The sequence below is a fragment of the Balaenoptera borealis genome (assembly GCF_965194805.1).
Source record: "Balaenoptera borealis genome assembly, chromosome: 19".
NCBI classification, from domain to species: Eukaryota; Metazoa; Chordata; class Mammalia; order Artiodactyla; family Balaenopteridae; genus Balaenoptera; species Balaenoptera borealis.
Window position 1 is genome coordinate 60,969,907 of NC_138878.1, and position 23,100 is coordinate 60,993,006.

Here is a 23,100-nt window from a genome sequence, read left to right on the forward strand (position 1 = left end):
TTGTACCAATTTACATTTCCACCAACAGTGTAGAAGGATTCCCTTTTCTCCACACCCTCTCCAACATTTATTATTTGTAGACTTTTTAATGTCGGCCATTCTGACCAGTGTGAAGTGATACCTCATTGTAGTTGTTTTTTTTTTTTTTTTTTTTTTTGGCTGCACCATGCGGCATGTGGGATCTTAGTTCCCCAACCAGGGATCGAACCTACGCCCCCTGCATTGGAAGTGTGGAGTCTTAACCACTGGACTGCCAGGAAAGTCCCCTACCTCATTGTAGTTTTGATTTGTATTTCACTAATAATGAGCAATGTTGAGCATTATTTCATGTGCCTATTGGCCATATGTATGTCCTATGTCTTCTTTGGAGAAATGTCTATTTAGGTCTTCTGTCCATTTTTTGATTGGGTTGTTTGTTTTTTCTGTTATCAAGTTGTATGAGCTATTTGTATATTTTGGAAATTAAGCCCTTGTCAGTTGCATCATTTACAAATATTTTCTCCCAATCCATAGGTTGTCTTTTTGTTTTGTTTATGGTTTCCTTTGCTGTGCAAAAGCTCATAAGTTTGATTAGGTTCCATTTGTTTAGTTTTGTTTTTATTTCTATTGCCTTGGGAGACCCAACAGTGGAATATTATTCAGCCATAAAAAGGAATGAAGTTCTGATTCATGCTACAGCATGGGTGAACTTTGAAAACATTATGCTGGGAATTCCCTGGCAGTCCAATGGTTAGGACTCTGTGCTCTCACTGCCAAGGGCCTGGGATCAATCCCTGGTTGGGGAACTAAGATCCCACAAGCCATGAGGGGTGGCCAAAAAGAAAAAAAGAAAACATCATGCTAAGTGAAAGAAGCCAGACACAGAGGCCATATATTGTAGGATTCCATTTATATGAAACGTCCAGAATAGACAAATCCATAGAGATAGCAGATTCGTGGTTGCCTAGGGTTGGTGGGTAGGGGGGAAATAGGAAGGACAGCTAATGGTACAGGGTTTCTTGTTGGGGTGATGAAAATGTACTGGAACTAGATAGTGGTGATGGTTGCACAGCCTTGTGACTATACAATAAACCATGGAATGGTCCACTATACATGAATAAGTTTTATGGTATGTAGATTGCATAGCAATTAAAAGTAATAACGACAGTGACAAGAAAACCTTCAATGACGGTGTATGGCCTTTGGGATCAAACCCCAAATCCCTGGTGTAAGGTCATTCAGTCCCTAAGCCTCTCTCAGCCAAGCTCTCAAGACTCCAGCAGCCCAACCTGCCTTCTTTCCCTGCCGCTGCCACCTCTGGGGCTTTGCACCTGCCCTTCCCCTCCACCCTTGTCTGACTAACTCTATTTATCTTGCAAGTCTTATCTTACAATTGACTTCCTTCAGGAAGGTGTCCCTTAATCCCCAGAGTCTAAGTCACCGGGTTCCCAAAGTAGCATTTGGGATGATTTCCAGGTGACATTTTAATTGTTATGCATTTATTTTAAAGCACGTTGGGGAAAAAAGGAACTGGCCCTTCACACCTGTGACTTCATGACTTTTGTTCCTTGGGATGAGCCTAAGGTAGCCCCAGGGGAACCCATCAAAGGAAGAAAAAAGTTGGTTGAAAGAACAAATTTTATTTTATTTTATTGAAGTATAGTTGATTTACAATGTTGTGTTAATTTCTACTGTACAGCAAAGTGATTTGGTGATACATATATATTTTTTCATATTCTTTTCCATTATGGTTTATCACAGGATACTGAATATAGTTCCCAGTGCTATACAGGGGGACTTTGTTGTTTATGAGAGAACACATTTTTAAGGTACAGACAATAGAGGCAGTACTCGGCAAAAGTTGTGAAATAGACCTTTAGGAATAATAGAAGTGGGGAAACCCCGGGGGGCTGAGTTAACTCCACGTGACCTTCCCATAGCAGCCGTCAGGCTAATATCTGTCACACTGCGAAATGATTTGTTTTATGTCTGTCTCCCGCACTGGGGTGTGAGTCCCATGAAGGCAGGGCTGGGCCTGGCTCTTCCCCGCTGTGTCCCCAGCACTGCCAGCGCAGGGCGGGACACGGAGCAGGTGCTCAGAGACGGTGTGCTGAATAAACTGAGGCCAAGCTGTTCCGGAGTGTGGACTACCCCCAAGGGCACTAGGGAGCCTTAGGAGGGTTTCAATCAGGGGAGTGTCAAGGTTGATCAGTGCTTTAGAAATTCCAGGCTCCCTTTCTACTTTGGACCCGGAAAATCCACATTCCTCCCCATCTGACCTTTCCTATCAGACTCCTCTTTATCCTTCTCCTCCTCCAGGAAGCCTTCCTGAACTGCAGGCTGGGTCAGGTGCCTGCTCTGGGCTTCCACAACCCACCACCTTCCCCCATCCCAGCCCTGTCTACCTTGGGGGTGGGTCTGTATCCTCCAGAGACTTGTGAGATCTCCACAAGTTCTGCCCTAGGCTCTCAGGAACCACTCCAGGGCAGGTGCGTTGACTGGACCTCTCTCCACTGCCATTTCCCCAGATCTCCCTCCATTCTTTCCCTCCACCAGCCCCTCCCTAGCTGTTTTTGGATCCTCTCCTCGTATACACTGCCATGTGTATTATTTTTTAAATCGTGTGCTTAACACCACTGCTTTCTCACCATTTAAAATTTTAAAAAAATTTTTGTATCATGAAATTGACTCTTGTCACCATTTAAAATGTACAATTCAGTGGCATTAAGCACATTCACAGTGTTGTACCACCATCACCACTATCTAATTCTCGAAATTTCCCATCACCCCAAAAAGAAACCCTGTGCCCATGTAGCAGTCGCTCGCCACTCCCCCCTCCCCCCAGGCCCTGGCCACCTCTGCTTTCTGTCTCTATGGATTTGCCTCTTCTGGACGGTTCATATAATGGACTCACCCAATATGTGGCCTTTTGGATCTAGCTTCTTACACTTAGCATCCTGTTTTCAAGGTTCCATGTCGTAGCATGGATCCGTTCTTTTTGTGGCTGAATAATATTCCATTGTGTGGATAGACCACATTTTGTTGATTCATTCATCTGCTGGTGGACATTTGGGTTGTTTCCACCTTCTGGCTATTGTGAATAATGCTGCTGGGAACATTCATGTACAAGTTATTGTTTGAACACCTGTTTTCAACTATTCTGGGTATACACAGGGTGTGGCCATGTAGTAATTCCAGGTGCAACTTATGGAGGAAACAGCAAACTGTTGTCCATATTGGTGGCCCCTTTACCCACCAGCAGTGTGTGAGGATTCTGATTTCCCCACATCCTTCCTAACACTTGATATTGTTCCTTTTTTGGATTATGGCCATTCTAGTGAGGGCGAAGTGGCCTCTCATGGTTTTGACTTGCATTTCCCTAATGACTAATAACCTTGAGCATCTTTTTATGTGCTTCTTGGTCATTTTCTCACTACCTTTTGCAAACTGACCTCAGCTCCTACCACCTTGCTAAAGCCATTTCCCCCATATTCACCCCAGTCCACTGGTTTCCCTTTTTAAAAATTTTTTTAAAAAATTTATTTTATTGAAGAATAGTTGATTTACAATGTTGTATTAATTTCTGCTTACAGCAAAGTGATTCAGTTATATATATATATATATATATATATATATATATATATATATATATATATACTCTTTTTCATATTTGTTTCCATTATGGTTTATTACAGACTATTGAATATAGTTCTTTCGGCTATACAGTAGGACCTTGTTGTTTATCCACTGGCTTATCTTAATTCCCATTTTTTCCTGTCTCTCAGCAACTCTGGATGCCTTCCTCTCTCTCCCACCATGACCTACCCATTCTTGGTCTTCCTCTTCTTTTTCTGGAGAGAGATGTGGGACCTTGGGCCAGTTATTTAACTTCTCTGTGCCTCGGTTTTTTCATCTGTGAAATGAGACCACTAACTATTTCGACTTCTTGGTTGTTGTAACAATTCAATGAGCTTAGAAGTGTGCCTGATGATTACACAGTAATGATCAGGGAAGTATTTAATGGTGAGAGGAGTAGGAGGGCTGAGGGCAGAACATTTCCTCGTGAAAGGTACTTAAAAAAATTAAAAAGCTGGAGGGTGAAAAAATAAAATAAAATTTAAAAGCTTGCTCTGATACAGAATTTTAGGAAAAACCATCAGAAATTCTTTTATTAAAAAAAAACCCCACAAGAATATTACTCAGCCATAAAAAAGAATGAAATAATGCCATTTGCAGCAACATGGATGGACCTGGAGATTATCATACTAAGTGAAGTAAGTCAGACAAAGACAAATATCATATGATATCGCTTATATGTGGAATCTAAAAAGAAGAAAAGAAATACAAATGAACTTATTCACAAAACAGAAAGAGATTCACGGACATAGAAAACAAACTTATGGTTACCAAAGGGGAAAGGGAAGGGGGGTAGGGATAAATTAGGAGTCTGGGATTAACATATACACACTACTATATATAAAATAGATAACCAACAAGGACCTACTGTATAGCACAGGGAACTATACTCAATATTTTGTAATAACCTACAAGGGAAAAGAATCTGAAAAAGAATATATATATATTATATATATATATGGACTGAATCACTTTGCTGTACACCTGAAACTAACATGACATTGCAAATCAACTATACTTCAATTTAAAAAAGTAAAAAAAAAACAAACCACAAAACTCCTCTACGACAGAAAGCATACAAAATAGTTCACCTTCATTAAGAATCTGCATTAAGAAATAGAGACACAGATGTAGAGAACAAACGTATGGACACCAAGGGGGGAAAGAGATGCGGGGTGGGGGCGGTGATGAATTGGGAGATTGGGATTGACATATATACACTAATATGTATAAAATAGATAACTAATAAGAACCTGCTGTATAAAAAAATAAATAAAATTAAAAGATTAAAAAAAAATCTGCATTAAGCTTCTTACAGCTTTTAAAACAATGCATCAAAAGACAAAAAGTTTTTAGGGGCAAGTGTAATACGGTGGTTAAAAGTATGAACTTTGGAGAAGGGCTGCCTGGGTCCGAATCCCTGTGACGCCTGATGTGGGCAATTCTATAACCTCTCTGTGACTCAGTTTCCACATGCGTAAAACGGGATGCTGTTAGAACCTGCTAGGATCTTTAGGGACATTCACCGAGTTTATCTATGTACCTGGGCCGGCAGCGCCAGCTCTGGTAGGCGTTAACTTAGAACTACATCATCTCGTAGCCGGTCAAGTTTTCACTCCAGGGCTTGGTGACTTTCCCAGCCATCTAAACAATGTTTCACAAACCCTGTAGCGAACTTATACAGAGGAAGTCTTGACAAGCAAGATCCATAACAGGTCAAAACTCAGCTGCAGGAAGTCGTTCTCATTCTCTGCTCCAGATCTCCCGGAACAGAGAGTAATAATAAAAGTCAAAATCCGGACAACTCTCCCTTCTGCAGGTCAGTTCCGCCAGCGTCGTTTTCCGGAGGAGGCAGGCTTCCCTTCTTAAAGGGGCCTCTCCTAGTTTTGACTTTCTCTTCTCTCTCCTAAGAGGGCCTGGCTGGTTTCTCCTCCTCATCCCCCACTTAGCATCTCTCAGGAAGTGGGCCCTCCCTCTCCGTTGGGATGTTAAATCCTGCAGTGATTACTAATAAATAAAGCCACTCTTCATTGAATCTGGATTTCTGTTGGTCCTGAGTACGTGAAGCAGCTCAATTCCCCAAACACCATTGTGGGTTGTAGGGGGCGCAGGTCGGGGGTCCATGGCCTCTATAGCCAAGTCAAGAATTTTCCTAGGGGCCGTTGCTTCGAGGTACGTGGATGAAAAGGGAGAGTTCTCAGAACTTAATATTTTTGTTTACAAGTTTCTAACTTTACAAAGGTCCAAACAGATCTACCCTCCACGCACCCCGGTCTCCCTCCCCACAGACTCTGCAGTTACCAGTTTGTTTCTGCTTTCGAAGATATTCTGTGCATTTAACAAGCAGAAGCTTATTATATTTTCTCACCTCCCCCTTAAATTATTATACACTCTTCCTCCTTCATTGCCTTTTCCCCTTAATTGAATTCATAGCTTATTCCGCGTCGGTTCATGTATTACTTCCTCATTTTACGGTTATTTCATGTCCCCCTGTGGGCCGGACCACAGCTTATTTAATGAGTCCCCTATCCATGGACAGCTAGGTTGTTTTCGGGTTTGTTTATCCTTACTACTGTTTATGAAAACAAAAACAATATTCCCTACCCCCTTGGTTAACATTTATCAAGAAACCTGCGGAAGCCTCAACCTGCCCGCCCCCGCTGCCAGCCTCCACTTAGAGTATCCCCATCTCCAGGGATCCAGTGCTTTGGCGGCGCGTCTTATGTGGGTTGCCTGGCTGAAGCTGTCAGGCGCAGGCCGGGACCCTCTGGCGCCCCGCCCCGCGGCCGGCCCGCAGTCGGGCCGATTCAAATCCAGCCAATGGCAGCGTGTAAACAAACCCAGGCCCCGCCCCACGATGAATAATTCTCCGGGCCGGCGCGAAGCCTATTTAACTAGGCGGGGGATGGGGGCGGGACGGAGATGTGGCCCCGCCCCCAGCATGGGCCAATGGGCGACTAGACCCCGCCCCCCGCACTTGCCGCTCTGAGGACCCAAGGTCGGGGTGGGCTTGTAGCTGCCTGATTTGCCGCCGCTCGCTGTCTTGGCGCTCCAGGCGAGCCAGCGTAGCTGCGTGCTGGGGTAGCACTGTCCCGCTGTACTAGCCATATTTAAAGGGCGCGGTCAGAGGGCGCAGGTCGCTCCGGAGTCAGTGCCCTCCTAGTCCTCCTATTTTTCCCCTCCTGGCGGCTAGAATTCGGATCCTGGAGAGGTCTTTGATGAAAACTTGCCCCTGATGTCGGATTGAACGAGAAGTGGAGGGACCGCAGGGGTGTTTTGGGCAAGGTTTTTTCTTGCTTTGTTCCTTTTTGTTATTGAAGTGTTACATGCCTCCAGAAAAGTGCACGGATCCTAAGCGTGCTGCTCAACTGAAAACGAAAAACACCCGTGGAAACATCTTGCCAGATCAAGAAACAGAACTTGGGTTGGCCAAGTTTTAGACTTTGCAGTTGCGGGTGCGAGGGAGGAGCCGCGATGGCCGTTGTTTTGACTTTCAGAGGCACAAACAACTTGTTAAAAAAAAAAAAAAAAGAAAGAAAGAAAGAAAGAAAAAGGAAAACCACGCCTCTGTACAGAAACGGGAATCAGGCCAGGCTCTGGTCAGGCTCCCTCAGGGTAGGAGCTGGGCTGTTGGACGGGTAGGAGGTGTAGGACTCAGAGATAAAGGGTATTAGGATCTGGTTGGGAGAGCCGAGGGTGGGGTGGGGAAGGACTAGAAATTTGAGGGGACTAGAAATTTGAGGGGATAGAAAATGCGCTTGTACTGGGGGTGGGGGAGGGGAGGTTTCTGGGCTGGAGGGTTGGGAAGACCAGGGGGACTTGGAGCCGGTGGGCTAAAAGTGGAACAAGGCATCACAGCCCCTGGGAGAGGGCAGGTTAATTCTCCAGTGTCCTGGACTTTCCACAGCAAATGGGTTTCCTGCTGTTCCTTTTCAGCTGCACGGTTATAATTAAAACAGTCCATTAAACGTTGAGATGAGGGGCCCAGAAATCCAAGCTCATTCAGCAAATATTTGTGAGGTGTCTGTCTTCTGCCCAGACCTATGTTAGGAGAGAGGAAATATCGTGACCTATATGGGATTAAGTTCCATATTGGCAGGCAAGTACCCTGTGTCCAGAGCCCAGCTGAGCACAGGGGTGTAGCGTATTTGGTAGATGAGAAAAGGTGGGTGCATCTTCTCCCGTCCTAATTTCTCACATCTGGATGCTGCTCTGTCCCTGTCCCATAAGAGCTTCTATGTGCCTCGTCCCATTTCATCCTTTCCATAGCCTTCAAAACGTCTGGACTCTGGGGACAAACAGAGCTGGGTTTGACTCCCCGGCTGTGTGAGATTGATCCGGTTTCTTACCCTCTCCACACAAAAATGTTAGAATTGAGGTTTAAATGAGAGTCAGCGCCTGGCCCAGGGGGTTGGTATTAACAGTTGTCAGAGTGTTTATCAAAGCGAGGAGTTAGGATTACCAGCTTAATGATGTGTTCAGGGGAGATAAACAGATGTCTGCAATGCATCAAAAACTGAGATGGATATGATGGATGGATAGATGCACAGATGTGTGATTAAGCTAGTAGAGTAGGATGCTGATGGTTGAATCTAGGTGGTGGGTATTTATCCTATTTCTTCCACCTTTCCATATTTGAAAATGTTCAGAATAAAATGTTGGGGGGGGGGGCGATGGATTTTGGTGTCTGACTATACGGTCCCATTTTACAGATGAGAAAACGGAGGAGCTGGAGAAATGACTTGCCCCAGGTTCATCAGGTGACTCGGTAACAGAACATCTGGGATTAGTTCCTCCCCTGGCTGGGTATCCCTGGGGCAAGTTGCTGAACCTATCTGGGTCTCACTGCCAACCCGATTCTGAACCTGGAACTTACAACTTGCATCTGATTTTCAAAGGGAAGGGGTGTGTCGCCCCCTAAAGAATAGCAGGTCTCTTCCTATTTGGGCCCATATAGACCCCTCCTCTGGCCTTGGACATTTGACCTCCCAGGGCTTTGCCAGCCATGGCTAGATTGGGGGCTTCTTTCACACCCATGCCCATTCCAGCCCGCCTGGCCTCAAGACCATCTTCCTAAGAGGTCAGGTATGCCTGTGGAAGGGTGGGTATTATCTCATTGTTCAGCAGATCTTTCTTGAGCACTTATTAAGTGCCAGGCACTGTTCTGGGGTGTGTGTTGGGGGGGTGGGGGGGTAGATACCATAATGCACCTAAGAAGCCTGGAACCTGCTACAGAGGGCAGGGGAAACTGAGGCTAAGTGACTTATTTGCTTACTTGCTCATTGTCTGTGGTCCCTAATAGACTGTGAGCTGCGGAATGGGGGTGGGAGGTAGCGATGGGGCAGGAACCAGGGTGTTCTTGGTCACTGCTATATTCCTGGCACACACTAGATACCCATAAACAATACTTCCTGTATGAATGAATAAACTTGGACAGTCACCCCTTGCAATGCCTCAGGTCTGCTACCTTTGAACCCCAGTCAGTTCCCTAGTTCCGAGTCCCCCAGTGTTGGCAGCTATGACAAGAGACACCAGTGCCACCCAGCTCAGATCAGGTCCCACTACCCGGTTGTGTGACCTTGGGCAAAACGCTTCCCCTCTCTGAGCCAATTTAGTTTTCTACACTTCAAGGTGGGAATAACTAAAGGTCTCTAGGGGGGAGTTCCTGGAGGTCTCTTCTTGGTGAAGACTGGAAAAATGGCGCCCAGATAAATGAATACCCAAGGTGTAGCCCAGTGGCTCAATCTTAGCAAATAGAAGGGCAAGCTGCACAAAAATAATGTCCTTGTATGTTGCTGTTCCTGGAAGGATCACATACCTCAGTGGGCCATGGATGACTACTATATGAGTTATAGATTGACCACTGTCTTATGTTTGGGGCAACACGTGTTCACTTCTGGAATTAATAAGGTTTCCTTTTTCTATAATAGTCAATAATAACAGCACTTATCTGGCACTTCCTGTCAGATGCTGCTCTCCATGAGAACATTTTCTCCTAATGACCTTATGAAATGAGGCCTATTAATTATTTCCTCTTGGAAATGGACGGAGAGGTGAAGTAATTTGTCCAAGGTCACACAGCAAAGGAAGTGGCAGGATGTGAAGCACGGGCTCACTGGTTTGAGTCAGGGCGCTTAACCTCCGTGGTCTCTTAAATAATATGCGTAGTGCCACCAAGATGCCAGGATCAGTTCTAAAGCTTAAAACACATAGGTCTCAATCACTCATTTATTCAACACGCATTTATTGAGCTGCTTCGGTATACACATGGCTTTTCCAGGACACCGGGGAAATAGAAGGTAAGAAGGAACCAGAATATAAGTTCCCTTGGCTTGTGCGCCCCGGCAGGGTAGCTCCGAGCTGTCTAGGTGCTCGATGGGCCCCGAGCAAGGCGCAGGGCACACAGCAGGCGCTCAGCAAGCGTTCCCTGAACGAACGCGCGAATCGAAGTGTCACGCCCGCAAGGCGTACACGGCCCCGCGGGGCGGAAACAGACCCAACACCACCGAGGCGTCCCGGGGCTTCTGGGAGTCCCATCTGCGCGGCCCGAGAGGCCTCGAGGAGGCTCTAAGACAGGTCGGACCCACGTCCCCGGCGCCCTCCCCGGGGCGTAGCAGCTTAAGAGACCGATTGAGGTGAGTGAGCGAGCCGCGTTCGGGGTCCCGGCCAGTAGCCCCAAAGCACCGCCCGCCCCCGCGCCTTCCACCCTTTTGGCTCCGACTCCCGGCTCCTTCGCGATTCCACCTGCGGGGCCTCCCCTCTCCTCCAGCCGCGACTCCCGCTACCTTTTCGAACCTTCGGCGCTCCCCCTGGTCGCGTCCTCCCGCCCGGCGACCATCCCCCGCGTCGGGGCGCGCCCAGGGCGCACCGCGCCCGCTCCCCAGCCGGGCTGGGCGCCCGGGATACGGGAGGGCGAATCCCTTTAGCCTTTCCCCCTAATCCGGAGCATCGCTCGATGCAGTCGGCAGACTCCACCGTAGCCTGGGAAGGCGCGCCCCTGAACCCCCGGGACTAGGGCTGGGGAGGGGGCGGCGCCGGTGCGGAGGTCACCCTCCCGGGGCGTTCGCAGCCTCCCATTCGTTCGCGGGCCCGCAGCTCGGCGCCCAGAGCCGAAGCTGGTTTGCGGAGTCGCGGGGCGGGGCCTCCTCCAAGCCCGTCCCTCAGCGAGGGCGGAGGGAGGAGGAGGAGGAGGAGGAGGAAAGGGGGGGTGGAACACAAAACCTGCAAGGTTTTTTTTTTCTTTTGCATGTAATTAAAAAATAAATTTTTTTTTTTTTTTTTTTTTTGCAAACCCGAGGGGTCCCGCCCGGAGCGGGCGCGGGTCCGGGGCGCCCGGGCCGCGGCGCGGGGCGGCGGCAGGGGCCTGGCGGAGGCTGCCGGGCGGCCGCCATGCGATCAGGCAGTGCGCTGACCGGCCCGGCCGGTCGGCCCCTTCTGGGTCCTCCCTTTGCAGCCCGTGCGGGGCCGTCTCGGAGACCCCGCGCCGACGGCTGCTCAAACATCAGGGTGAGTTTCTCACAATGTAGCAATTTCTCTTTAAATCTCTTAACTCTCTCTACCTGCGAGTCGGGGCTGTGACAGGGCGCAAAAGCGAGGGGGGAGTGGGGGTTGGCGGCGAGGGTGTGTGTGGGGGGAGCCGGAGCCGGGGCCGAACCCACCCCCCCGACACTCACACACTTAGCCCCCCAACCGGGGCGCATCGCCCGCTGCCTCTTTTTCTGTTCGGCGCCCACCACCCCCGGCAGCCCCCCCTCACCCCCCGCGTGTCTCCATCACCGCCGCCCCGATCCTGCGGGGACCCCCCCACCCACCCCGGGCTCCCCTGCCCAAACCCGGCGCCCGGTGCCTCCCCGGCCCTCCCGCCGGCTGCCGGGGATACAATGGAGCGGCGGAAAAACGAGACCTAACGTTCCACGGGGGGAGGGGTGGGGAGACCCCCTCCCCCGGGCCGGGGGGGGCCCCCCTCCCCTCGCCCTGCTCCCTGCCTTTTGGGGAAGAAGAGGGCAGTGGGGCAGCGGATGGTGGTTTCCCGGCCGGAGCTGGCGAGCCTTCATCTCCCCCTCTCGCCCGTCCCCTGCGCTCCCTCCTCAGATCCCTCCGGAGGTGCCGGGGAGAAACGGGGCCTCCGGCATGCTGGGGAGGGATGGATGCGGAAGGAAGCCACTGGGTCTCCTCCTCCCCACCGCCCCGAAACAATGAAAGGAGTTGACTTGGTCCCCCACCCCCCAGCAACGAAAGGAGTTGACCCCCGCCCCCGCTAGCTGGTTGTTCCCGGAGGGGGCCGTTACGGGGGGTGGGGAGGAGGGAGGTGAGCCTTACCCCTGTCACCTCCGAGATTTGGGGCGGCCCCCCATCTCCACCCCCTCGGCCTAGCAATGGGAGGCACCAGGCCCAGCCCGGGCACCGCGCTCGGGTGGTGACCTTTAGACAAAGGCAGCCCTTTCCCTGTGGTGAGCCCGGACGAGCCGGGCCCGAGGCCTCCCCGGGCCCCTGCGGAGGGCGGCCGGGCCGCGGGCACCCGGAGGGAGGGATGGAGGAGGAGGGAGGAGGGATGGAGCCATCTGGTTTTCCCATCCCTCGCTGCCCCTCGGCTGCTTCTCCGGCTCCTGTCACGGGCGGCCGCGGGGAGACCAGGGACCGCGGGCTGCCCAGGCCTTGGTCCGCGGCCAGCGGCGAGCGGGGCGAGCAGCCGCGGGCGGGCTCGGGAGGCAGCGGTGATTGGAAGGCACGGCGGCTCCTTCCTCTCCGCACCCCTTTGTTTTGCTTTGTGGTTCTGAGCAGCTGAACTTCCCGGGAGGTGGGGTCAGAGGCCGCTGTGTCAGCTCTCCCCGGAGGCCGGGGTGACAGGTCCCAGCCGTCTGGTGTACCCGGACCGGGGGCTCCTGCCCGTGCTCGGCCTTCTGTCCGGACAGGCAGCCCCTTTTGTTACATAGTCCTCCGATAGTATAGATCTGGGGATGTATTGAGGGTTTGCTTTTCCCTCACACCTCCTTTCCCAGGGCTCTTGTCAGGGAAACAGTTTTTAGAAACACCCCCAGACTTCAAGGCCTGAGATTTCTGAGAAGTGCTCTGTGCTTTCAACCTCTCCTCTCACTTGGGGTGGGGATGGGGGCCTCAGTCAACGCCGACCTGCTAGGGTGGTGGGAGAACAGGGGAGCTCAGGAACCACCCCCTTCCCATGTGCCAGCGTCCAGTGAGACTTAAGGGGTGTGCTTAGCTACACCCCCCTTCCCCAGAGCTCCCCCACTCCTGGAAGGCGGAAATAACATCTCCTACCCAGAGAGCATTAGGGATTGGCTACTGTTAGGTGCACTACCCACCGGCCACCACCCGAGGAGGAAGTTGGGTCAGTTATGTGATTCCCATTTTGCAGACAGGCTAATGGAGGCTCAGAGAAGCTAAGTGATTTGCCCGGGGTCACACAGCCCCAGTCTGTAACCGTCTCAAGTTTTTCCAACTCAGCTCAAAACTCTTAGGTTCTCCTGTACCCCTCTTTGGCAATTTGTCCATTTGACTTCAGTTGAGTCTCAAATGTAGATAATACCAGGAAGGAGCGGCTGAATTCCCCCCCCCCCCCCCCCCCCAGTGCTCGTTTGGGGAAGGGGTAAGGAGCATCTGGAAACTGGGCTGAGGGCAGGATGCTTTCACCTGTGGCTGGAGCAGAGCGTTTGCCTGCAGGAGCTGAGGATTGGAGGTGTGGAGTCAGGAGAAGGGGGGGCCCCAGGCCTCGCTGGCTGGGGTTTGGGGGGCACTTGGTCGGTGGCCCCTCTGTCATCCTCTTCCTGCTCCACCTGACCTGGGACTCGGCCCCGCTGGGAGGGAATCTGAGCTGCCGGGGACCTTCGTCGTCGCTCTGCCCCGTGACCCTCCATGGCGCCGTGATGTAGCTGGCAGAGAACTCCCCTGCCTGCTCTCCCCTCGGCCTGGGCAGCAGACTCCCTGCCCCACCCTGTAACCTCAGGCGCTAGATTCAACTCACTAGTCCTCAGTTTCCTCATCTGCGGGTGGGGATCAGTAGAGCTTCCTTAACTGACCTTGCGGTGACTGAAAGTTTTATCCAAACGTGTTATTTTTATTTCTCCTTCAGCATACGGGGATATGGCAGGCCTGCAGGGGTGGGGAGGAAAGTTGGGTGCTGGGTATTTTAGGGTGAATGGCAAAAGGCATCTACCCTGGAGGAATTCCCTGTGGTGGTGGATGAGGGCCCACTGTAAGGAGTTCCACTTTGGTGACACTCCGCCTCCAGCTCTCTGGGACCCCACCCCTTCAGCACTTGCCGGTTTCGAATACACATTTGGCCAGTGGGGGGGGGGGGAGATGAGGGGGAAGGGCTGGGGAGGGCCCAGCTTCCCCAGTGAGGGGGGCAATACGGGCGATCTTGCCATTTTACAGATGAGGAAACTGAGTCCAGCGGATACCTGTTCTATGGCTGAGAGGGGACTCCAGCCCAGACTTCAGGGAGGGGGTGGGGTGTGATTGGAGAGGGGCTAACACTTGGAAGGACACCCTACAAATACCTTCCTGAGGTGACAGGCATCATAGGTAATCATAATTCCTGTGGGGCGGGGGCAGGAGGGGAGGGGCTGTAGGTCTCTCTAGGGTGAGTGCTTCCTGAAAGTTGGAACTGATTTTTGGGGGGCAGGGTGGGGGTGGAAAAGGGGGGAAGCGTGAGGCCCAAGAGTGACAGGCCTATGCCCTGCCCCCCTTTTTTGCCTGCTTCCTTCCCAGAGGCCTCAGGGGCCTTCCCCAACCTTCCCTGGGGATGTGGGGTCTTCCCCCTCTCCCCTCTGAGAGGTTGTGAAAGGGTCCAGGGGTCAGCGCCAAGCCCAGGGGGCCTGGCAGGAGGGTCCTGGGGGATGTGTGGGTACCCCGGGGTCCTGGGGGGGTCACCTTTGAGCCCCAGGCCCAGCCACCATCAGAGTTCCCGCCCGCCCTCCCAGCTCTCCCCCGTGGCTGTCTTGACTCCTGGTCTCAAGAATGCAGAGGGCTGCTGGTGGGGGGAAGTTAATTGGAAACAGGAAAACATGGCATTCCTTTCTAGCCGGCCTGGGCCTGGAAAGCAGTGAGGGGCTGCCTTTCTCCCTTTCCCGCCCTGCAGGGGAGAAGGGTGGGGGGCATGGTTCTCTTGCCTCTGTCTCTCCGGGGTCTTTCCCCCACCAGGCTCCCTGACTCTTAGTGGAAACAGCAAGTTGCCTGTTTTACATCCATGATGTGAAACGCTCTCCCCCCAATCAGAATGACTTGCCCCCCTTTTTCACCGGGTCATATCCAAGTTTGTCCCCGCTCTCTGAGGGCGGAGGGCCTGTCTTAGTTGGCTCCCCAGCGTAGGATGTGTCACACTAGAGACACATGGGAAATGTTTGGTTGACTGGTCCCCAAGGATTCCCTCCTCCTTCCTTCCCTAGACTTCTCCGCTGCCTGGGGTACCACCATTAGAGTTTTATCCCCATTGACTGAAGCCTTTGTGTCTCAGTGGCATGCAAGATCCCCCAACGGGAAAAGAGAAGGTTTTCTAAGACATTTCTAGTTTGGCGACAATTAGTTTTGTGTCCTGAGTTTGCAGGTATTCATGGTGGCGGGGGATCTGTTGGCAGGAGAAGCTGGAGAGAGGGCCTGTCTGTCTTTAATTGTTCCCGATTAAACTTCCTGAGGGCCTACTGTGTGCCACGGCCCTGGGGCCCAGTTATGATATTGGGACCCAATCCGGGAGGAGGCTAGAGAGAAGTGTTGTCTTCAAGGCTGCTGGGGGACTTTGATGCCTTCTGTCTGGGTGGTTTGCAAAGGCTCCAAGGGGGAAGCAACTTCTTTCTCTCTTTCTCTTTTGTTCTAAGTGATACATCCACATGGGACAAATTCAAAACCCCAAACATAGTAAGTCTCCCCCTTTACCCTCCGGGGCATCCCTGGTCCCCCAACTCGCCTCCCCAGAGCACCGCCTCAATCCTGATGTTCTGTGCGCACACATTTATATACATGTGTATGTCTTAAAAAATATGTATTTTGCACAGATGGTAGCACCCTCTTCCCATCGTTCTGCACGTTGCTTTTTTCACTTCATCTCCCTGGGAGATGTGCACAGTACATGGAGAGGTTTCTTTGGCTTTTTCTCAGCTGCGTTGTATTCCTCAGTGTGGGCAAATCCTCCTTGACTCAACACGGATATGGAGGTGTTTCCTAAAGTTTCAGCGTGCAGAGCCAGGGGGCATGCATCCATCTGTCTTACTGGGAAGTGGGTATGCCAGCGGGATAAACTCCTGGAGGCGGGATTGCTGGGTCAAGAGCCTGCGATTTGTCATTCGGTCACTCTTAGGAGGCACCTGTGGAGCTGTATCTTGAAGGAAATCGTTTCCCCTCCTGTTCAAGTCATCCCACCCATCCATCCATTGTCTTTGCCTCTTGTGACCTCCTTGCCCCTTCCTTCCTGCCCGTGGCCTGCACCATGTGCTTGCCACTTGGTGTGGAGGTCAAGGGTGTGGGCGCCGTTGATTCGAATCCCGTCTCTGCCGCTTGCTGGCTGAATGGATGCAGGCAGGGGGCTTGCTGGCTCTGGGCCTCAGTTGCCCCCTCTGTTAAATGGGTTCACCTCAGTACCTACTTCTGGAAAGGCTGTTGTGAGGATTAAATAATACCCATCAAGGTGCATGGGTAGCCTAGCTGAGTCATTCAGTGGAGGTGTCATCTGTCATTCTATGGCAGTTCTGTCTCCTGGGGTCAGGAACCCCTTAATTCTGGGCTGTGAGCCCCCTTACTGGCAGGCAGGGGAGGGAATGCTGGCTTTTCCACTTACCTGCAGCGTGACCTTGGGCAAGCAATCTTTTTCTGGGTCTCGATTTCCTTGTCTGTAAAATGGGCCCACGATGGCTCCCTGGCAGGTGGGCTGTGAGGGCCGAAGGAGGCACTGCCCTCCCCGGCCGGGCGTGCAGTAGCCGTTCAGGAAGCGGCATCTGATGTTGCTGTTATTTTCACTATGATTACTGTTCTCCTATGGGCCCCACGCTGACTTCGCCACTCTGAAAGCTCTCCATTGTCTTCCTGAAAGGCACATAGGGAACATTGTTGGCATTCTAAACCGCACAGCAGCGGAGGGCACAGGGCAGGCTGCTGCGGCGGCATGGCCCTGGGGACAGACAGGGCTGTCCTGCTCTGGGTCTCGCTTTCCTCATCTGGAAGAACGGCTGTGATGGGAGACCTACCTGTGTGCTCACGGATGTTCAGTGCTTAACACAGTGCCTGATATACCACAAGTGCTCAGAAAATGTCAGTGGCTGTGATGGTGGTGGTGGTGGTGATGATGGTGATGATGATGATGGTGATGATGGAGAGAAATCTCCCGTGGAATTAGATACCCGCGTCCTTGCCTCCTTCCCCTAAAACCCCGGGCAGTCAATGTTGGCATTTTAATCAGAGGGAAGGTTCCAAGGCAATCAGATACCCTTTGGGCCTCAGTTTCCTCATCTGTAACAGAACTCATGGGGTCTTTGTGAAGCTTAAATGAGTGAAGATGTAGAAAGCTTTTAAGACAGGCCCTGGCTTGCAGGAGTGCGGTGAAAATTCACTTTGCTTGTTATTATTTTAACTTTTTATCATGGAAATTTTGAAGTACCCACCAAGAGTTGAGAGAATAAAATAATCAACCCCTGTGTACCCATCGCCAGCTTCGCCAATTTTCCGCTGATCCCTCCTCCCGCCCCCCCCCCCCCCAATCCCCTGCGCCACCCTGCACTTTCTTTTCCCTTTTCTGCTGGAGTACGTTTAAGCAAATTCCAGATATCATGTCAGTTAAACTGTATCATTCTCGTTACTAATGGTGTTATTATTTTTGGTATCCAGAATCTGTTTCATCACCTCCAGGGTCTATCCTGTTCTGTGATGGAAGAGACATTAGGCCCATTTCATAGATTGGGGAAATCGAGGCTGCAGGCAGTAAACTTTGGTCAGGTTGTCCTTGATCTGTGTTGCCATCGTGTCTTGGCCACCCCAGGCTTTGCACCTTGGTGGGTGGCTGTTTCTGATCACACGGGCTTGGGGATTTATGCCTGGATGTGGGTTCTGATATTCTGTGCAGAAATCACAGTCAGAGAAGGTGGGCCAGTGGCAGGGGGATGGACAGATGACCCCGGCAGTGAGGGGTTACTGGGTCAGCCTCCCGGGTTCGAGTACTCTTTCTGCCCCTTCTAACCTTGTGACTTGGGGGCAAGTTACTTCCTTTCTCTAATTCCAGATTAGAGAATCAGAAGTACAGGAATCATAAATCGATGCTTCTTTCAAGAGCTTTTGCATCAGTTAAATCAGGTCCTGAGTGGAAAAGTGTTTTGCAAGTGCCTGGCTCAGAGTAAGCGCTCTGCAGAAGGTAGCAGTCACCATTGTCACTGTAGTTAGTTATCACTTCCGTGGAGGCTGTAACCAAACGCTCCTTCCAGGGGTAGGAAGGTCAGAGGAAGGGTTATATCCCTGGAGCCCCTGACCAGGCCTGGCTGCCTTAATCTCCTCCTTTTGCTCACTCCATCCTCTGTAATTCTCCTTCAAAGTGTTTCTTGTCCTTCGAGGGGCTGGAGGGGGCTGTTGACTTCTAGGTAACTCCCCCCCCCAGTCTCCTGTGTCCCCCTGTGTCCCATCCTGGCAGCCTTGGGTGCGGAGTGAGGGAGGAACATCTCTATGGCTGTGGGACCCTCGTTAATGACCCCTGGGGCCCTGGAGGGAGCCCCGGTGGCCTCCGCAGCTTGGAGGTGAAGGGCGGTCCATTCCGCCAGGACACCTCCAGATCAAAGGTCCCTGGAGCCCCCTTTCCAGAGGATGGATGCCGCCCGGCCTCTCGTCCACTATGTGGTACTGGGCAGGCCGATGCTCACAGATGCTCACGGGGTGCTTGTGACAGTTGGCTAGACTGTAACCTCCCTCCTGACCTTCAAGGCACCTCACCCATCCTCGAACACCAAGCCCTCCAGGTTAGATGACGGGGGCCCCCGGAAGAGCTCTCAGCTTTTTACCCTCTCAGGCCAGGCTCCCCTCGGCCTAGCAGGCTCTGGCCACGGTGGCCTCACTTCTCTCCCCAGAACATGCCCCGTGCCCTCCCGCTTTTGTGGACGTGTATCCCCTTTCACAGAAAGTTTTGTGTGTGTGTGTGTGTGTGTGTGTGTGTGTGTGTGTGTGTGTGTGTGTGTGTGTGTATGTATGTATGTATTTCTCCCCCATCCTCTCACTGAGTGTAATTGGCATACAGTGAAATACACAGAGATTAAGGGTGCTTCTCCATGAGTCTTGCCAAACCGTAGCAGCCTGTGCAATCCACACTCCATCGAGATCCAGAGCGTTCACATCGCAGCCAAAAAGTTCCTTTGTGCCCCTTTACAGTCAACACCCCCTCCCAGAGCAGCGGGTCACTGGCCCGCTGCTCATTTATCCTGTTGTGGACCTGCCTTGCCTCTTCTTGAATCTCGCGGACTTGTGTGGTCCTTTGGGTTGAGCACCTCAGCTCAACATCACTGTTTGGAGATTTAGCCTTTTTATCACGGAGCAGGAGTCCTTGGGAAGGCTTCACCTCCTTTCTCTCGGGAGAGAGAAATCTGCCCCCCTACCCCGTCCCCTCTTGAAGTCTCATCGTCCCATTCGCCCCTCCCCTGGGTGCTCTTCCCAGCCTCGGCCTCTGGCCTAGGGATGCTCTCCCACTTCACTGCTCCACCCCTCGTAGCCCCATTGGGATGTAGGTATCCCGTGAGCTTTTCTTCAGGCCTGGCTTTCTCACTAGATTCTATAAACTACAGAAGGAGGGAAATGATGTGCCCCGTGTTCTCAGCTCCTGGTGTGCAGTAGGAATCCTGTAGATGTTTGTTGACTGACTCACTGACTGACTGAAGGATGGACGTGTCACAGGCATGGAGAAAGGGAGCAGAGAGCCTGTGCTTGGAGTCGCTCTTCTGTTTCTTAAAAAGTGTGACCCACCTGCTTCCAAAGCACTAAAAATGCCAATCTCGGGGTGCCACGCATCTCCTGGGAGTCCTGGTGGGTGGGGCCCGAGAGGCCCCCAGCCAGCCTCAGCTGCCTTCATTGCCCCCCCCACCACTTTTATCAAGCCCGACCCCTGAGTGGTTCCTTGGCTCAGGAAGCCCAGCCCTCAAAGCTGCAGGGCTCTGCCTGCAGCAGCAAAGCTCCACCAGCAGGCCCCTCACCCAGGACAGGCAGCCATGGGTCTCCCAACTGCACTTGACACTTGGTGCATGGACATTGCCTATCCTGCCCTAGCCACCTCCCCACTGCCCAGTACTCGCTCCCTAAGTGTCTTCAGAGAGGGAGTGAATCAGGGCCCACGGGGCAGGTCAGGACTGGGGCCTGCCCGCTGCCCAGCAGGGAGACTGAGGCTTGCCGGGGGGGGGGGGGGGGGGGGGGGGGCGGGGCGCTCAGGTGCTGCCCTCCTCAGTTCAGCCACGACCGGAAGCCACACGTGCTGTGTTCACACAAGCCATTGGCTGTAAGTTACGCCTCCTTTTACCGAGATGCTAAAATGGGGAAAGACTCAGGTCTCGAAGTTGATAAAAATGTCTGGGAAACTTCTGCTCCGTCTTTGCCTTCTGGTTTCTGCGGCCCTTCCGGGCTGCCCGTGCTTTGCCACCTAAAGTCTCAAAGCTGTTTCGTGAGGAGTTGTTTTTCTTTGTCGGATTTCTGTCTCCTTAGCTGGCCCAGCAGAATTCCCTGACATCTGCCCGGCCCTTACCCCTCCCCGAGCCCGTCCCCCTTCCGCAGTCCTATTTTTTCTTTGCGACCTTTAAGGGGCAGGGAGCCGTGTCTGCATTGGTCACAGGGGACGCTGAGCCAACTTCTGGGCCTGAAGAGCCCCCGGCCAGACTCTGTAGCAGAACAGGGAGATTTATTTAAGGGAGTTCCTAACAGAAGTCTGCTTTAAGCAAATGAACAGTAAAATATATATACCCACACACATACATTAATATATGTTATATATTATTATACTTTATGTAATAAGTTAGTGGTAAATTTAAACTTAGCAGTATAATAGGCATATAGTAAATGTATATATTATATACACATATATGCAAGTGCATATATATATATATATATATATCTGTATAAAATTCCCTTGTATTCCCATTCCCTTCCCTGGCCCAGTGCCCTGGCAAATTGTTCTGTGCCCTGGCAAATTGTTTGCTTGGTGTGGTGGATTTTGGCTTTCTACAGAGGATCCTGCTGTATTTCTCCTTCTGAGTCTTTTTCACCCAGCACCCGCTTTCAGGCCTCCTGTGTTGTTACTTGGCCATTTGTCTGTTGCTTCTCCTGGCTGTGGGACTCCGTGCGGTGCAGTTATCATGGTTTGCTTAGAAGTTTCCCCAGGGCCAGACCCCCGGGTTGCCTTCCTCTCCCTGTTACAGCGAGAGGTGAAGTGCCTTGTCCAAGGTTACACAGCTAGCTGCTGGCAGAGCAGGGATTTGAATCCAGGCGCATCGTACTGGTTAATTCAGACCCACATAGCAGGCCTCCCTTGTGCCGGGCCTCAGAGCTCTGCACTCGGGACAGGGGAGGGGGGTAAGCCCAAAACACACCCATTCTCCCTGCAAGGTGAGATCAGTTGTCTCAGGAGTGTCAGCTGGGCTGGTGGAGGCCAGGAGGAGGCATTGCTTCTGGGGTATGTTGGTGCATCAGGGCAGGCTTCCTGGAGGAGAGGGCTTCTGGGGGCAGGCTTTGGGCTCCACGCCATTTCCAGCAGAGAGAAACCTGGGATGCTTTGCACAAAGGCCAGTTGAAGCTTCACGGGGAAAGAGGGCCCAGGACACTGGGGCTGAGATCTGGGGTGCTTTGGTTTTGTTGATGGGAGGTAAGAGAAGGAGGGAGGCCAGGATGATCCAAAGTCACTGGCCTGAGCGACTGAGTGGATGCAGGTGCCCTTTCTTGAGATGCTGTAGTGGTGTCTGTAGTTTGGGGAACACAAACCCCAGAGAGTAAAGCTCCAGCACCCTCTCGGCTGGTGGTGAGGTGCAGACGGAATGAATGAATGAACTGGAGGCATCACGAGTGAGAGACGGTGACACGGAGTGATCGCTGAAGTCCCAGGGATGGGGATGATTCCCCAGGGAGAGGACAGGAGAGGGTGGAGAATCAACTTAGGCGGCCACCCACGTGTAGGGAGGGGTAGGAGCTTCTTTGGCCAAAACAGAGAAAGAGGGAGGAGGGGCAGGATTAGGCACAATGAGCATCTCAGGAACAAAGTGGGAGAGTTTTTAGAAAGGCTTAACTTCCACGGACTTGAGGACAGGCTTCCGGGGTTGGATGCGGCTGTTCTGGAAGCAAAGATTTCCTGGGTTTGATGGGTTTGTAGGGGCGGAAGCCAGACTGGAATATGGTGAGGAGTCATGAGAGAAGGATGGCTTCATGGATGGATGGATGGACGGAAGGCGGGCAGGCAGATGGAGCTCTTGCAGCCAGAGATGGAAAAAAAAATCTTGCTACCCTTTATGGCTCCCGAGTGCCCTCAGGTGAAAGTCTAACCCTCACCTCCCCCCACAGAGCCCCATGAGTCTGGCCTGGGCTTATCTCCCTGACCTCATCTCCTGCCCTTTCACCTTGCTTTCTTCCCGCACCCAGCTTGTTCCTGCCTCCCCACCTTTGCCCTTGCCTCTGCTTGCCGTGATCTTCTCCCACTCCTTCCTGTCTCTGGGCTCCTCGTCCTGTCCTGCAGGCCTCTGCTTAAGTACCGCCTCCTCTGGGAAGCCTTCCTTGACGACCCTGTCCAACTTCCTCCATGTCACGCAGTTTATTTCTGTGTGAGGATTCATCCCCCGGACCTGACTGGGAATGCGTCCAGGCTCAGTATTCACTGCATGAATGAGGGACCAGGCTTAGAGATTTTTAGGATCTGAGCAGGCTTAGAGAAAAGGAAAGGAGCGAAGGAAGATTCTAGAAGAAGAGGGAGGAGGGGGTGTGCTGGGTTGGGCTCAAGAGTGAAGTTTCCTTACAGGTCAGGAGGTGAGGAAGAGAGGGGTGTGAAGGCAGAAGAAAGATGTTTGTGCAGTTGGGAAAGAGTTCAGGAGGCCAGTGCAAACCTGCTTGGAGACAGGAGGGGGTGTCAAGAGGCGGGGGGCAGGAGAGGGGGAGGCCGGTGGTATTGCCAGCTGTTGGGAGGGCGAGAGCTTTGGCCGTCCTGCCCCAGCTGGGAGAGGCAGCCGCCTTTTATCTCTTCCAGGGCAAGGTCTTAAGAGCACGAGGTGGTCCTTAGTGTGGGGGAAGGAGGGCTCAGGTCCTTTGGGGAACCTGCTCGGAGGCCTCTGACCTTTCCCCCAGAGAAACACACGCTTGACTCTACATCCCAACCTTTGGCGGAGGATTTCAGGGGTGTTGTGGATCCAGTTAGGAGCTTTCCACAGCTCATGACCATAGCAACAATAATAATAACAGCCCATGCGGCCATGGGCACCAGTCTGGGGCCCTCACAAGTCCTGACTCAGTTACTCACGTTAGGACCTTAGGAGGTAGGTGCAGTGA

General features: G+C 52.2%; 1 protein-coding gene and 1 long non-coding RNA gene across 10 annotated transcripts in view; one reads left to right on the forward strand and one right to left on the reverse strand.

The window, feature by feature from the left end:
• Positions 1–409: 409 nt before the first annotated feature.
• Positions 410–10,694, reverse strand: LOC309617073. Its single transcript, XR_014237744.1, has 2 exons — positions 10,401–10,694; positions 410–7,656 (listed from the first exon to the last, which is right to left on the reverse strand). It is a non-coding gene; the product is annotated as an uncharacterized lncRNA (long non-coding RNA).
• BICRA (BRD4 interacting chromatin remodeling complex associated protein) overlaps positions 7,118–23,100 on the forward strand; it is a 79,737-nt gene continuing 63,754 nt past the window's right edge. For 3 of the 9 annotated variants that reach the window (XM_082368564.1, XM_082368565.1, XM_082368573.1), the window contains exon 1: positions 10,899–11,121. The gene's annotated coding sequence lies outside the window, so the exon portion shown is untranslated. Of the gene's footprint in view, positions 7,231–8,327; positions 8,384–8,816; positions 10,251–10,897; positions 11,122–23,100 lie in introns of those variants that run through there. The other 6 variants (XM_082368568.1, XM_082368570.1, XM_082368574.1 and 3 more) reach the window with 6 other exon arrangements.